This window comes from Carassius auratus, chromosome 22, assembly GCF_003368295.1.
Source record: "Carassius auratus strain Wakin chromosome 22, ASM336829v1, whole genome shotgun sequence".
Taxonomy (NCBI): Eukaryota; Metazoa; Chordata; class Actinopteri; order Cypriniformes; family Cyprinidae; genus Carassius; species Carassius auratus.
In genome coordinates, this window is record NC_039264.1 from 28,871,557 (window position 1) to 28,889,172 (window position 17,616).

The following is a 17,616-nucleotide window of genomic DNA, read 5'->3' on the forward strand; positions in this document are numbered from 1 at the left end:
AACATGATTGATTTGCTCAAGACTGCAGTGGACAAGGCACTATGGAGTGATAATGGACACCTGGATCTTTTTTTTCGATTCCTCCTTGGTTTGTCACTCCAGTCCAATCAGAGACTCTTACAGGGTCTTTTGACACTGGAAAATAGAAATGAGCAGAGCAAAGAGGAAATAGTTCAGTACATCAAGCAGAAATTAGAGTCTAATCTGTCTCCAGAGAGATCCATCAATCTGTTCTACTGTCTGAATGAACTGAACGACCAAACTCTGGTGAAAGACATTCAGACCCACCTTAGCAAAGGAAGTCTCTCATCTGCTGATCTTTCACCTGCCCAGTGGTCTGCTTTGGTCTTTGTGTTGTTGACATCAGAGGAGGAGCTGGAGGAGTTTGAGCTTCAGAAATTCAAGAAATCAGACGAGTGTCTCATTAGATTATCAGCAGTCATCAAAACCTGCAAAAGAGCTCTGTAAGTTATTTAATATATCTTGTCATGTTTTGTTCTCATCTTAAAATTGCATCAATGTACATTGATACTAGGGGTGAAACGGTTCAACTTTTTTATGGTTCGGTTTGTATCACAGTTTTATGGTCACGTTATGGTACAGTTGGGTATGTGCTATGCTTATGGAAAAATTATACTTTCAAACAAAGTAACGAAAATAAGAATATTCTAACTACAAACAACAAAGAAACTCATCAAGATAGACCAGCACTTTTAAATATATAACTCATTGCCATAAATGATATAAGCCTGTTATTAATTTACTACCTGTTATTAAAAAAGTTTTATTCAAGCATGCTAGTTTGTTTTATGTAGGAAATTAAAATCAATACAATTCTAATATATATGCAGTATATTTACTGTTAATCTAAAAATTAGTATAAATAGATTTTTTTGTATTTAACAAATGTATTTCATGTATCAAAACCTTGTGATTTGATTTATTTCTCTTGTAGGCTAAATGATTGTGGCTTAACTGACAAAAGCTGCCCAGCTCTGGCTACAGTTCTTGGATCAGATACCAATCTGAAAGAGCTGAACATGAACAATAATAATCTGCAGGATTCAGGAGTGAAGCTACTCTGCACTGGACTGAAGAATATAAACTGCAAATTAGAGATACTGAGGTAAGTTTTGTGACAATCAATAGTGTTTTTTTCATTTAAATTTTGGAAATTTGCATGCTTTAATTCCAGCATAAACTCTACATTACAGGGCCCTCATTTATCAACAGTACATACACACAGATGTGTGTGTAATGAGTGCGTAAGAACAGTTTCATGCAAAGTGTGGGATCTTCCATCTTGTACTTTAACATAGGAATGTGTGTAAATATAAGCACAACTCTGAGCATGCTAAAGCAGAGAATCTAGTGCTAGAATGGCAATACTACAAAAAGAAAGTGCTGCTGCGTCTTTCCCGTGTCCTTTAATTGCAAATACTAAATGTATAAATTAATAGTTCAAGTTAGATAAGATATTTAGTCTTTTTTTATCCCCCCAGGAAACAAGACTAAATATATATTTTGCTTATATAGTAAATTCATCTTGATTGTTTTATCAAAAAACAAGACAAAACTAATAAGAAGCCATTTTTTGCATGCAGCCAGGAAGTCATTTGAAATGTGGCTGTAGTGTCATGACTGATCTGGCTATGCTGGAAGATTAGGCAAATCATGCGCTGTACCGAGAGCGTTTAAAAAAAAAAAAAAAAAAAGCGCTGATCTGTATAGTAAGAGCAAAGAATGGCTTCTCAGTCAGTACTGCTTTCTTTTTCCATGATTTCGGTGAGGACATAATACATTCACATGATTTATAAAGGGAGGTGTTGTCACCATATATGGTTTATTGTTTTTTCTTCAACACCCTAAAAAGGTTTTCTGGTACGACATACTTTAAGATAAGGAATAATGCTTAGAGTTTTTAATGTCTTGGAAATCTTCTTACAGCCTTTAAAGACTTTCTAAAGTAATACAGTTGTATATTCTCTACAGCTTCTCAATAACGTTGTGAGATCTCTGTTGACTTCAGCACATGCATGGGTTGACTCTGTGTATGTGTAACAGCTCAAGCTAATTCTGTTTTAATAGAGTTTCTTAAGACATAATTGTGTTTTTATTCCACACCATGCAAATAAGAGATACTCCACTCCAAAATGAATGTCGTTCCAAACCCGTAGAAGCTTTGTTCGTCTTTGGAACACAATTTAAGATATTTTGGATGAAAACCTGGAGGCTTTAGACTGCCAAGTAAAACAGCAATGTTAAATAAGGGTTGAATAATTGTGACATAGCTCTGTTATTCAAATCTTATAACTCAAAAATAATACATTATATAAGGTTATATATTGACATTATGAATTTAATATATGGCTTTTAACCCCTTTACGTACAAACATCGCTGACGGCCTCAGTTTATTATTGTTTCACTTTCACAGCACATTAAACATCACTCTCTTACTTGATCTGGACAAACTGTGCATCAATTGAAAGTTTAAAGACTCTAGCTTCGATATTTGACCAATATTTTGATAAAACATTGTTGCAGTGACAGATATTTAGTGATTTATGTCAGGAGTGCAAAATAATAAATCCGTATTATGCCCCATTTTGAATAGAAATTCACCACTCACTCATTTTCAGTCACGTCAGCAGCGGTTTATTTGTGTTCACATAGACTCACTGAACAGCGTCAATAAGGATTTATAGACAAAAGATGCATATCTGCGGAGATATATGGATATATTTACTGATGTTTACTTCATATTTCTTCAGACAGAATCGTCATTTCTATTCATTTTCCACTGATTTACGCGATCTGATGATAAATAGCCTCTGCCAGAGCCGTCTCTGTTTGTTTGCTTCCGTGTACTCGAGCTGTGACCCAGAAAGACTCTGATTGGACGTTTGGGTTGTCAATCTGACAATCCCAAAACCAGACAGCGTCAGATCGTGTCACATGGTTCGTGAACAGTTCCTGGTTCATATCTGCTCACAACAACACTGAAACACCTCTGTATACACGAAATATCCGAATAATAAACCCGCGATTACGATAGAAAAGCTTGGTATGAGATTTTCTTGAGATCTGGGGCATTTTATAAAATATACAAAAAAATGTACATGGGAAATGCTAACTTGTGCAGCGATGAAAAAGGCTACAAATAGCATATTTTTACCATAGTAAACGACCAAATTACACCCCTGATCGCTAAAGGAAGTTATTATAAACACTCGATCGGGGTTTAAAGTGAGTTTTGTATAAAAGTGTACTAATAATTTCATAAAATGTCTGATGTAGCTTGATGCTAACGTTAGGTCCGATGCTACTAATAGCAGGTGCTTTTCTTCTTCATAATGCATTTTTGTCTCAATAATTCACGTCAATGTCGTAAGAAAATGTTTTGTTGTATTTTTATATTAAGACTTTTGATAAATAAGGGCTAAATGCAAAGAGAGACTGAAGTGAGATCGCTGCTTTGTTGCTTTGTAAAGCCTGAAAAACCACAATCAATGCTAATAAAGGTGGAATAAAAACAAAAGAATAATGATAAAAGAATAATGCGGATAATGTGTCGTACCTGGCGGAGATGTGAAAGACTCGTTTGGTGATAACAATACAATCATGAAACGGGCAGTTTTCACAGCCAAACACACATATAAAACACACATCAGTGTTTACATGTGAGATCTTACAGAGATGACAAGGGCCATAAATCAATCTGATTTGCCTTCTCTAAAAAACACACATGACATGGCCTTAGAAAATATTTCATAAAAATCACAGTTTTACAGATTAGATTATGAAATTTCTAATGAAGTTTTGAAAGACTTGTGGCTTTAGCTACACTCTATTTCTAAACTCATATCTTACATCAACACATTTTTTAAATACATTTAAAAAATATGTTTTTAATATATTTATTTTTGTTTTTATGTTTGAGCTTATATATCTCTATTATCATAACAGTCTGAGTGATTCTGATTCCTGAACAGTAAACTTTAAAGTGTCAGCTTTGTGAACATATGTTGAATATGTATCTAGTCAGAAAGAATCATGAGCAGAAACCTTTTTATTTTGGGTATGTCATTTCTGTCTCCATGCCAAAAAAGGAGGTGCCTAGAAAGGGGTTAAAACTGAACTGTTATAGATGCAATTTAGATTTTATCCTGGATCTTCAGAAAAGCTTGTATTTCTAAAGTACTGCAGTATTTTGATTGCAACTGTAGTTTATAATTGTGGAAAAATAAAACTGCAAAAAATAAAAATAGCATTTGATGTAGTTTGTGTTCACCAGTATATAGTTTTACCCAGCTTTACTGTGAAAAGAGTCCATTCAGGCCAAAATCCCTGTAGTACATCATTTTATTTTCTTCATTCTAAAACATGTACTTGTGTGACAATCTGTGATTTTCTCATAGACTTTCAGACTGCAGTATCACTGAAGAAGGTTATAAAGCTCTGTCTTCAGCTCTGAGATCAAACCCTTCACACCTGATAGAGCTGGATCTCACAGGAAATGATCCAAAGGATCCAAACTGTCAACTCAACACACTGAGGTGAGACATGATGAAATAATACACAATCAATAATACATATTTAAAATTTCTCTGTGTGTGTGTGTACCGTATTTTTTGGACTATAAGTCGCACCTGAGTATAAGTCGCATCAGTCCAAAAATACGTCATGATGAGGAAAAAACATATATAAGTCACACTGGACTATAAGTCGCATTTATTTAGAAACAAGAGAAAACATTACCATCTCCAGCCGCGAGAGGGCGCTCTATGTTGCTCAGTGTAGTCTACAGGAGAACTGAGCAGCATAGAGCGCCCTCTGGCGGCTGGAGATGGTAATGTTTTCTATTTGTTCATTTCTCTTAGTTAATTTCTCTCGGTTCATGTCAAAAGTGTGACTTATAGTCCGGAAATTATGGTATGTGTATTATAGTGTATTATAGAATAACATATTATTTCACTAATTCAGCAAGGTACACAATTTGTTGTTTAAAATGATCAAACATGAAAGATGATAAATGTCAGCACAGTTTAGTTGTGTTAAAAGTTACAGGTTAATCAGACATTTTGAGTCACTGGATGTACTGGTGTTCAGTAGTTTGGTGCCTCAATAGTTAACATTTACTTAATTTCTAGGGAATAAAAAAAAACATTTAAATTAATTTCACCATTTAACTACGTGACATTATAATGCAGAAACTAACAATTAAATGTTCAGAAAAAAATCCCCATTATTAGTTCTGTTTTTTTTTTAATTACCATTTTGTGTGTTTTCTAATAACTTTACAACTTTTAAAGTATGCAATAATATAAATCCATTAAATGACAACAGCATTTGATAAATGTATTTTTAGACAGGAACCACTTTGGCATGTTTACTTGAGTTTATTGAACACAATTTATCTTTGGCGGTATGGTTCCTTATGGGGGTTCTTGCTCCGAGAATAATTGAACTACAAGAGCTTTAACATTAACCCCCCAGGACCACGAGTTTAGAAATGCATGATAATTAAGACTTTTAGTAATGTCTTTAAAGCAAACAGTGATAATCATGTGGATGTGGCAGTGGGACGTCTATCCTGTAGTCTGGTTATGAGGATGAGTGTCTCTCAGCAGTGAGGTGCATGCCAGCTAAGATTTGGAAAGCCTTAGTGATCTGAAACAAAGAAGACGACAACCAGAAGGTGCACAGTAATATGCTCATGCTTATAATGGGGAGGGAGGTAGGGTTTATGAGCCGTTGAGCATAATAAGCAAGCAGTGGTGCCACATATATATGTCCCGAGTCTAATAGGAGAGTGGTAGTGATTGGAGTGATTTGACCACATCAACTGGTCACAGCCTATGCCTCCGTGGCCTGACTGAACTAATGCTGCACTCGATTAAACCAACTGTAAAATATACAGAATATTATTCAGTATAATGCACAAGGCTTAGTTTTTCAGATTATGCCTTTATTGTTTTATATACAGTGCTGAATCCATATTTTTCAAATATTTTATATACTGTACCCACTTAAATTAATTCAACTCTGACACCATTTGAGATAAAGGTATTAAACCAACTGTAATATATTCAGGATCTTATTCTTTATAATACCAAGGCCCAAGGCCCAATGCAGATTATGGGCCCTGTTTTGACGATCTAAACGCAAAGTGTAAAGTGCACAGCACAGGTGCACTCAGGGAGTGTCCAAATCCACTTTTGCTATTTTAACGACGGAAAAACGGTTTGCGCACCCGGGCGCATGGTCTAAACTGGTTGTCTCTATTCTCTTAATGAGTAATGGGTGTTTTTTGGGCGTAACATGCAATAAACCAATCAGAGTGTCATCTTCCATTCCCTTTAAGAGCCAGTTGTGTTCGTGCCATGACGGATTTGCTATTTACTTGGCGGAATTTGCCAAGCGCAAAGACAGAATGCGTGTCTGAGATGAAACGGACCTGTTCGTGTGCGAGCAAATAGATAGCCTTATTCTGATACATGCGATGACTATCCATTATGGCATGTAGGCATTTAGATACATCTGTAAATATATCACGACCTGTATCGTGATCTGTATCGTAACTAGATTCTTGGCAATACACAGCCCTACTGAATGCACTGTACATATATTTCCATCAAGCTCAGATTCACAACACTGTAGATCTACTACAGCAGATCGATCACAGACCACAAACATGTGATGTGTGTCAGGAGAGGATCAGTGATAACACACACACACACGTCTGAACCTGCATAATGAGCAGAATTACTGTTGCATCATTACAGACATCAGTTAAATAAAACTATCCAGAGATGGTCTGAACCCAAATCATGTTCTCTGTTAGTGGATCAGTAATCCAGTGTTTGTTGAATTCTGCTACATAATAATAGGAAGAGCCGGCATCAAAAGATCAACTAAATATATCACTATGAATGCTTAGCTGTCACAAGATAGTTATCTCTTTGCTAACTTTCCTCATCTCCTGCTTAAAAGCCAGAAAGATCTTCAGATTTTTGAGAATCATGATCTAGTGAGCTTTTGTCCCACGAGTTTCTTTTTAAATAATTTACTTTTGACTTTTTTGAAATATTTGTATATTTAAATGTTCAACTGTTTAAACTTGAACTAGAGCTTTTCGTTACAAACAATGTTTGATAATCTTTAAATGCTTTGTGATGTAATGCACATTGAGTTGATTCCAGCTTCATCTTCTCTTCTGCAGGTTTTTGGGTCCTGCTGCAGATGAAGGCTGTCAGTATGTGACTGGAATTGTGGGTAAAAACCCGTTACTCCTGAGAGAGCTGAATCTGAGTGAACATGAACTAGGAGACACAGGAGTGAATCAGATCTCTGCTCTACTGCAGGAGAAACACTGTACACTCAACACACTGATGTGAGTATCTTACATCATTTCACATGTTACGTGACTAGTAATGTTACAGTCCTCCATTTTAATTCTCATTTGAGTCAGACCCCACGTTATAAAGCTTGAAAGAGCCAGGACATTTTTAATATAACTCTGATTATATTTGTCTGAAAGAAGAAATTCATATACATCTAGGATGTCTTGAGGGTGAGTAAATCATGGAGTAATTTTCATTTTTGGGTGAACTATCCCTTTAAGTGCACAGAGGTTGGAGAAAATAATGTGAACACTTTAGAAATAGCAAGTATTTTATTAATGTGTTTACCATTGTTTGCATTTAATACAGCTTAGAATAGATTCATACAACTTTTGAATAGACTTCAGTTAAATTCTGTCTCTAACTTCTGCTGTGACTGCTGAATGTGATCATGTTTACTGACTACAAACTGAGTATTGAAGTCTAATTTAAAAAAAAAAAGTATATGTGTGTATGTGTATGCATGTTTCTATATTTCAATGTAATTTCATAAAGGCAGGGTCAGTCTGGTTTCCACTGTTACTGCTGGGGCAAGAGGAGATGTTAATGGCTAGTGTGCATAGTCTCTATCTCTTATAAATATCTCTGCCTTGTAAGGTGATCATAATCCACATCAGATCTCAAACAGAAGTTATTTCAAACACTCGCTGCTGTCTGAAAGTGAGATCTGAGCTATTATTATTAATGTCTTTAACTTTATGAAATGATCCTCTGCACTGATGCCCTCCAGACACAAAGAAACTCCTCCTTCATTCATAACCTCCTAAAGCTGTGTCTAGTTATGAAATGATCCTCTGCACTGATGCTCTCCAGACACAAAGAAACTCCTCCTTCATTCATAACCTCCTAAAGCTGTGTCTAGTACTATATAACTTAGAAAGGTTTAATTGGCATATTTATATCAAACGACCCGATCGACCGCGACCCGGATATCATTAAAAATATTTTTGGATGACTATATATATAAATACATATTCATATATTCATTTTTTGTATAGTTAATCTGTCTATATTCTGTACTGTATATTTTCTTGTAAAGTTAGTTGTTGTGTGATCTAAACATTTGAAAGTTGTAATGAGTGTTTCTTGTTGCTCATACAGCAGATCAAATACACAACCCAATATCCAATCATTTCAGTTAATATTACCAAAAATACACAAACGATTCTCTTTTATCCAGTGGGACAGAACTGTTTTCATTGTGTTTATTAATGGGACACAACAGAATAGTTCTGTGCTGCTGTATCAGAACATATTCATAGTGTTTATTGATGCTTCATATCATCTCTCTGTCATCAAACACCAGATTAATGAATGTGTAACACAACTGAACAGAACCGGTCCAGACTGGGCTTTATTCTGTGCAGGCATTGCTTCTTCAGTCTGACCTGTTTCAGAGAAATATTACTGTACTTCACATCTACACACACAGACAAACCTACAGTTTTATTTAGATGTGCAAAGTTGAATCTGTGTAGCAAAGCTGATCAAGTCACTGGACAGAGCAGAGTGAATGCATTTACGTTGTAGTGATGTTCAGACCAGAATCAGTTTAAACACAAATGCACAAGCAGTGAGGACTTTTATTTTAGACAATATGATCAGTTTTAGACAAAAGATGAAATAAGAATTATATGACAGGAATAAAAAGATACGAAAGATTTCAACACCTTTCAAACAAGGTTGTTAGGAATTAAAACTTCATTGTATTTCTATCAGGAATCAGGAGAAGTGTCAATTATTTGATTAATTGAACAACTTTTGTTTTTCTGTTTTGAAGACCAAATTGTGGAAAATTATCCAAAGGTGTTCAGACACTCTTCTTCTGTTTTTGGTTTTATCAAGACATTGTGACTTTATGAAATAGTTTTCTTCTATCTTCTCTCTTTCTCTCAATGTAGGTTAAGATGCTGTTATTTGACAGATGAAGGTTGCTCTGCTGTGACTTTATGAACATAACGTGTCTGATTCATTGTGTTTTCTCTTTCTGTCTTCAGTCTGTGGAGATGCAGTATTACAGAGAAACAGTGTCTCATCCTGACTTCAGCTCTGAAATCAAACCCATCACACCTGAGAGAACTGAACCTGAGATGGAATAAACTACTAGGAGACTCTGGAGTGAAACACCTCAGTGATCTACTGATGAACACACAATTCAAGCTGGAGAAACTACAGTTAGTATCATTATACTCTACAGCAGTTACAGTCAGATTCCAGATTACGGTTTATTTTTAGGTAAAGGAAAGGAAGGAATGTGACGTGTGGCCAAGTATAGTGTCCCATACTCTTTATTTGTGCTCCTGCATTTAACCCATCCAACGGCACACACACAAACAGTAGTGAACACACTACTGGAGCAATTAGGTGTTCAGTTCTTGCTCAAGGTCTCATCTCAGTCGTGGTATTGAAGGTAGAAGAGAGCGCTGGATATTCACTCTCTCTACCTCACATTTAAACTCAATTATCGCATTTAATGTTATTTAGTTCTGTAGTTGATCCTATATCTTAATCTACTTTGTTCATCTTTTTTCTTCTGTGTTTGTTTATAGTCATATAATAAGGTTTTTGGCAATGTTTTAATGTTGTTAACACATGATGAATTACTCACACATGAACATAACGTGTCTGATTCATTGTGTTTTCTCTTTCTGTCTTCAGTCTGTGTGGATGCAGTATTACAGAGAAACAGTGTCTCGTCCTGACTTCAGCTCTGAAATCAAACCCATCACACCTGAGAGAACTGAACCTGAGCAGGAATCAAATAAAAAACATAGGAGTGAATCACTTATGTGACGTACTGAAGGATTCACGCTGTAAACTGGAGAGATTGAGGTCAGTAACATTCACAGACAAGAATCAAAATGATGAAAATCACTTTGTTTAACTCTTATGTGCTGTTCAAGGTCTTTTGAGACCCCAAATGATGTTTGCTAAAATAAAAACAAATGTTCCCTTTATCTAAATGACATGAGACTTTGTACAGTTGTCAACACTTGGTAGATCTACAAATATAAAATTATATTGGATTGATATCTGGTTGTGTGTTAGTGTGAAAAAAGTAACTCTCTGGAGACCCACATTGAAATGAATGAGGAAATGATCAAATCAATACTTTTTCTTCTTATTTTTTTTTATAAAATCAATAAATCCACCACAATTCAGACCACAAAATACACAAAAGTGAAGTGGCAACCCTTCCAACCAATCACAATGTAGAACGATTACACTCACATACACCCCCCTAAAAACACCCATATACATTAATTAGAGACTATAAAAATTTTGATTTTGTAATTACATATTGTCAAAAATGTCCCTCGTATAGCAACAAAATGTCGTTTTGTTGGCTGTGTTCTCTGGAGAGCCCAAACAGCACGAGTGTCGTCCCCAAATGAACAGCACACAAGAGTTCAACAAAACACTTTATACTCAATATCTCATGATGAATGTGTTCACATTAGATTTGTGAAAGATTCTTCATCTTAATGATTTGTTTGTAAGATGATCTCTCTTCCTCTGTTTGTCTCTTTCTAGTCTTTATTACTGTGACATTACAGATGTTTCTTCTTTAACTCAGTCTTTGACAAACACAAAAGCTCTGCATTTTCTAAAAGAGCTTGATCTGAGAGAGAATAAGATTGGAGACTCAAAGCAGAAGCTCATTGATGTGCTACGAGACTCAAACTGTAAACTGAGGTGAGTAAACTTCACTTTGTGATATTAAAGAGATTCATTTACCTCTGATATGTGAACAAATATATACTTTCAAATATTAGTGAAAAGAGTTGATCAAATGATCATCAAGCTTTATTTCAAAGGGTTTGTGTCTGAATGAAATGTAAAGTTTATAAAAATGTTGAACACAAAGGAGGAAAGAGAAGAAAAGCAGACTGTCACAGCTTTCTACAGCAACAGCTGCTTTATTAATGAGATCAGTAATAGTGAATCATTAGAGTTTGAAATAGATTTGTTCAGATTGTAGGAAAACGCTGGTAAAATCAGAGCAGATTCAGTTTCAGCTCACAGTCGTCCAGCATCACATGATCAATGTCTCTGTCTCTTGTGTGTTTTTACTTTGACAAGCAACACGTCACATTACTTTACACTTACTTTCTGTAAGAGATAATGTACCTCCAGCCGCTTGTTATCACAGAATAAACCCGACAGGGTGATCAGGACTTGTGTCCTCCTGAAGAGACTTATTCTGTGATAACATCCGGCTGCATCTGCATTATCACACTTATTATATGCTTTCTTGACACACAAGTGAAGAATTAGACACAATTTAGATTCAGCTAAACACTTCGGCTCAGTTAGCAACAACTTGAACAACAAGACATACTTTGAACAATGTCTCCTCAAGTCTACTATTAACAGGAATCTCCTGCGGTTTGGTTTGAGGGTAAATCCAGTCAGTAACTGAGGCACAAGCTAATAGCAGTTGTGTTTGAATGAAACGAGTGAGAGCGCGGTGCTGTGATACGAGAGAAGTCAAAGAAACGCCCGACTCAAATACCGTATGACTGTGTGTTATTCTGCTGCTAATGACACACACCTAATGAATAACACACCTCCGAATGTCACGACTGACCAATCAGAATCCAGTATTCCAGCGAGCTGTGCAATCATTTCACTTATTTACTGAGACCAATACGAACATGTTTAAACTAGAGACAAACAGCTTTAACTACTGACACATTTAACTGAAAGATTTGTGTTTTAAGACTAAATCACATTTGTGTTTGTTTCTTGTCATTTATTATATTTGGTGTACACTCGTTAGTGTGTGTTTCTCTTTATATTGACTTAATAGGAGTCACACAAACAGACTAATGTTCAAAAGTATTTAAAATACAAATATAGTTTTAGAAATATCTATGTAAATCTAACATTTTAAACTCTAAAGAAACTGTAATTAAAAATTGTAAATGATATTTCTCTCTCTCTTCTCTTCCACCTTACAGAGTTGATTAAGGTTTATTTTCAAGAGTCTCTGAAAGAGTTCAATCACCAGAAGCTGATGAATGCTGTGTATCATAAAGTGAAGTGATCTTGAGAGGAGAAGTAAACATCAGCTGAAGATCCACAGAAGAGCTTCACTACTGTGTCTATGAGGAGAAATAAATGTGTGATAAATGTGTAAATGTGATCCATACAGGTGAAGAGACTCAGACTTTACAATCAAATAATGCAGCATGTGTATTAGAAACATGATATTGAATGATTAATGTTGCTTTAGTATTCAAGCAGATGATCATTGTGTTTAAAGTAAAGCTGGAACAGAGGAGGAAGAAGCTCAGATGAGTCTGTCTGGCTCTTCAGTTTAATAATATTTCTATTAAACTCATTCATAATGATTCAAATGTTTCAATGTGATTGTCAAGTGCAGCACTTAAATGTGTCAAAAGATATAAAGCAAATCTACAATGTGTGAAACTTCTCATGTTTTCGACACATTATTATTCTATTTGACTTTCTATTTAGTCGTGTGTCTGTTGTTAATGTACATATCCAGTATATAGTCTTTGTTCTGTGGATGGAGTCTCTCCTTCATCAAATCAACTAAACATTTTCACAAGTTAACAGCATTTGTGTCTTTCACTCTCCTCTAAATACTCAAACACATTTACTCTTTTTAACACTTTTATATTTTCATGTAAATAAAATGTCACATACAGTTAAAAACAAGTGAAAAGTTTACTTGTCTGTTTTAAGTATTATTAAACTGTTTTAAATACAGGCTAACTTGTAGACATGAAACATAAAGCATAAATAGCTAATGCATAATAACAGAAATGTTCCCATTATATGTACAGCAGGTAAAAGAAGTCAGCGTTTTTATTTATTTATTATTATATTATTTATTTAGTTAGTTTATTTTTATGTTTCTCAGTTAATATATTTCTAAAGGTGCTGTACTTAATTGCGCCGCATGAGTAGTTGTTGGTCAGAGATGTTTTGGAGCAGAAGATCTACAGGATTCTGGAGGTTCATCATGTGGAAAGTTGATAGTTAGGTAAAGTGCTTCTGTCGTTCTCTAACATTCAGATCTGTAAAGTAAGGTGGAAAGGACACAGCTCTGATACAGAGTCATTCTAGTGTTGGACCTCCACATATTGTTCAGTGTTATAAAGCTGTTTCTGCTCTTGCTAATGCGTCTCTTGATGTCATTGTCTGTCCTCCATCATGTCTAATGATGAAGCCCAGCTCTACAAACTCCTCATTTCTACAGAGGTCTGCTCCTGTACTTTAATTGCTGAGGGGTTTGAGGTGTTCAGTGTTATCATCTCTGTTTTCTGCTTGTTGATCTTGGAGTCTAGTTGTCTGAGTCCAGATGTTTTCTCTGGTGAGGGTGTAAGAACAACAGCTAATCATCAGTGAAGTCAAGATCTTCTCTGGATAATGCTCGACTTAAACAGACAAACACTTAATGAGTCAACTGTCAGCTTTCCTCACAACGGAGAGCTCAGACTCAGATGTTGATAAAATAATCTTATAATATTCATACACCAGACAGTTGAGTATCTAGAGTACAGTATGCACAGTGTGTAGTGTGTCATTCAGGATTTCATCTGGATAGAAATTAAATCCAAGCAATGGCCATTTAGTTTTATTAATGAATCTAAATGAAACCGTCAAATGGTCAGCAAATGAACTTAATGAACTTTAATGCTTGAGCAGCAAATCAGCATATTAGTATGATTTATTTTTTCAGATAGCGAGCAGCACAAACAGCTATGACTGGGACTGTCATACACACACTGTAAAACCCGACAAGATCACTTCAAATTAACTTAATATTTTTTAGTTCAGTAAAATATATATTTGTAAGTGTCTGTTACCATACACTGTAAACCCTAATAAGTTCACAGAACTCTTAAGTTTAAAAATTACATTACATTAAAAATTACATTTCCAGTTGCCTTAAATTATCTCAGTTATCTTATAAATATTGATATTTATCAACTTATAATTAGATAGTACTTCACTCAAAATTTTATCTATTTTTCAACTCATATAATGTGGGAAATACCCTCAAATATAGTCTATTGTTGTCCGTCCTAAACCTAACCACAGGCTCTACTCTTCACCACAACGGTAACACTACAAAAACAACATAATAGAAACCTTTGTAAGTTCTGACGTAACACAACATTTAAGTACTAACTTAAGTCCTTCTATGTTAATCTTGTGTAAAAACACACAAAATAACCCTAATTTCTACATTTGTTTTCCTTGTTTTCTGATGCAAAGCATGCTGGGAACTTGAAAACGCAATAATTTTAAGTTCACCTTACTACAACAATTTTGAGTTTATAGAACTTATTTAAATTAAGTCCAGTGAACTTTCATTATTATTTGAGTGCAATTAACTAATTTCATTTGATTAATTTCACTGTTCGGTTTTACAGTGCATAACATTATAATGAGGACACTATTATAATAAAACGCTGTGAATGTTTAGAGTTTAGTTGTCGTGTTTCTGCTCGTTGTTGTGTTGAAGAATGCTTCCACAAAAGGAGTTCATTCAGAGACACACAGACACGTTCACTTCTGCGTTCAGGTGATTCTGTGCAGATAGATATAAGTCCAGTGTTCGAATTGAGGGGGGGCTGGGGGGGTCCGGGACCCCCCTTAAGCATCAAGGGACACCCTATAAGGCCCAAAAAAATGACTTTGGGGGGGTCCACTGGTTTTTCATTAAAACTAAAATAGAAAGAATATTTGACATAGCCCTATCTATTTTTTAATCAAAGTATTGCGCTGCCGCTCTCATAAAAAGCTCCTTCAAATTAGATGTGCGTCTGAAAATACGCTCAAGTGCGCCACACGCTGTTTTCTGAAGGAATTTACAGACTGCGGGAGCGACGTCGCTGTGTGATTGGCTGACAGAGTGATCCTTCCTCATTATTTTACCTCACGATGACGGTAAGATAATATTTCTTTGTTTTATGATTGTTTAGTACACCTAATTTACTGCTACTGAATAAGTGTTTATCCTAGAATCGGACAGTCACTTTTATTATAATCTTGGTCTGTCAATAGTTGTTGTTTTTTTTATCTTATGATGCTAGCTCACTATCGGATTGTTAGGTTGAACTCATGCTACCGGCTTGCTCTATGAAAGTCCTTGGTTGAGAGCTCTGAGTTTCTGCTTAGCTGTGAGTATGGTTTGGTTTAGTTATCTGACAACATCTGTACAATGAAGTTACTGATGTCAGCCATCTGCTTTCTTTTTAGAAAGTACTTTATTTAGTCTGTCTACACTTGTCTGTCCTACTAATGATTGCTTTTTTCGGGTGTAATTGACTGGATGCATCTTAATTCACCACTGGGTTCATCCAATGCGGCACACAGGACAGCAAAACGCTGAATACCAACGACACTATGGGATATAGGAAAACATTGCATCGCACTCAAATAACTTTGTGGACTATCACTCATCAATTATCTTACTTCAACTCTACATGGAATAAGTTTATTTCAAACCACTGACTGAGTTAAAAGACTAAGGGTGTTTAAATTGACTTTGGTTTATTTGTTGGTTTTTGTACCTTTTGATCATTTGTGTTGTGAAGAGTATTTTAATCAGCACATGTAAAAAATCTGTTGACCCCTCAGAGTAACAGCTTTGAAGAAATGAGGTGTTACAATACACACACACACACACAATTGCATAATAAATGAAAAGAAAATAGAATACAAAAAGATTAGAAAGTTAGATTTTTTAAGAATATAATTAGAATAGTGAGTGATAAAGTTAGAGGGTCAAATAAAGATGGAAGAGATGTGTTTTAAGCCGATTCTTGAAGATGGCTAAGGACTCAGCTGCTCGGATTGAGTTGGGGAGGTCATTCCACCAGAAGGAAACATTTAATTTAAAAGTCAGTAAAAGTGACTTTGTGCTTTTTTGACAGAATAATATGTAACAGAAGAATATGTAAAAACAGTGTTTCCTGTACATGTTTGATTTATTTGTGGTTGCCCATCACATCATCAAAACTGACCTCCAAAAGGCTTTGACTTCTCTGAATAAACATAAGCACTACAGTTTCAAAATCAAAACCAGACACCAGTGTTTTTATATCACTGTATTTCTGAAGGAAACCAACTGTCTTCAGAAAGTTTTGGATGTAATTTTCATTTCATCCTGCATATAATGTGTGATAAAGAAGTGTATATTTATCCGGGTTCTCCGAAAGAAGTGTGGAAAAAGATGCAAAAACGGCAGTGGCGTAATGAAATCAAAGGGAGTCATCTGTACATGATACAAAATATATGGAAAATAAGAAGGAAATAAAAGGAAGGAACAAGTCATTATAAACAAACAGAGGATTGGACATGGTGAGCTAAACAAAACTCTTCATGTTAGAGGAAAACACCCAACAGGACTTATGTGATGAATTTCAGGAGGAGGAGACAAGTAAGACATCTTTATATCATGTAAGAAATATATAGAAGAATTCAAGTGATCAGCTACAGTAGAGTATCATGTAAAAGAAATATAGTAACATATGGAAATTATGACCAAGGATGGAGATATGTGTGTTTAATATAAGGAGGACTGGACTGGAAGGACGAATTTAATTAAGATAGAGTAAGTAAAAGTGATAGCCCAAAGCAGATGGCGGTAATGCAACACTACGGATGCCAACTGAAGTAAAATTAATGAATAAAGATTTCGCCTCGCGTCGCGGCGATGACGTCATCACTCGCGCGCTCCCAACAACAGCCAGCGTCGAGTCTCCTGAGGCGAACAGTTCGCGGTACTTTAAATTATTGTAAAAGATACTTAACCGTTAATTTAAGCAACATTCAAAGAGGTAATTTCTGATTTGTCTGCTGACTAAAACATTTCTCACAGCAGGCGATGAGCATGTGAGGGAAAATAATCAGATCTGAGTGTATTTGTGTTTTTATATGTTCGTTTATGATTGTTTTGATGTTTGGAGTGATAACGACTGGTACTGAATGCTCTTTATTATTAAAGGTTTTATAATTTGGTCAGTTTCTGGATATACTATAATCGTATTATGTTTTAGTAGAGCAGTTTTTAGTCTTTCAACAAATATTCTTGTGCGAATAATCAGTTTCTATCAGCAAACAGTCAGAATAAAGTGAGCTGATCTCCTGCTGATCCTGAATGTCTTGTTTAATGAGTGTTTATTGTCTGAGATTCATCAATATTATCAGCTGATCAAAATCCTCTTT

At 35.3% G+C, this 17,616-nt stretch overlaps 1 pseudogene; it reads left to right on the forward strand.

Moving 5' to 3' along the window:
- Nucleotides 1-15,327: 15,327 nt before the first annotated feature.
- Nucleotides 15,328-17,616, forward strand: part of LOC113040565 (gastrula zinc finger protein XlCGF7.1-like) — a 3,692-nt pseudogene continuing 1,403 nt past the window's right edge.